A 337-nucleotide genomic window follows, 5' to 3' on the forward strand; every position below is an offset into this window, starting at 1 on the left:
TACTCTACCAGACAAACGCTATATAATTGTACCATACAGGCATATTTCTATATCCGACACGTGTTACTCTACCAGACAAACGCTATATAATTGTACCATACAGGCATATTTCTATATCCGACACGTGTTACTCTACCAGACACACGTTATATAATTGTACCAGACACGCATATTTCTATATCCGTCACGTGTTACTCTACCAGACAAACGTTATATAATTGTACCATACAGGCATATTTCTATATCCGACACGTGTTACTCTACCAGACAAACGTTATATAATTGTACCATCCAGGCATATTACTATATCCGACACGTGTTACTCTACCAGACACAC

This window comes from Mizuhopecten yessoensis, unplaced genomic scaffold (genome assembly GCF_002113885.1).
Source record: "Mizuhopecten yessoensis strain PY_sf001 unplaced genomic scaffold, ASM211388v2 scaffold10629, whole genome shotgun sequence".
Classification (NCBI taxonomy): domain Eukaryota; kingdom Metazoa; phylum Mollusca; class Bivalvia; order Pectinida; family Pectinidae; genus Mizuhopecten; species Mizuhopecten yessoensis.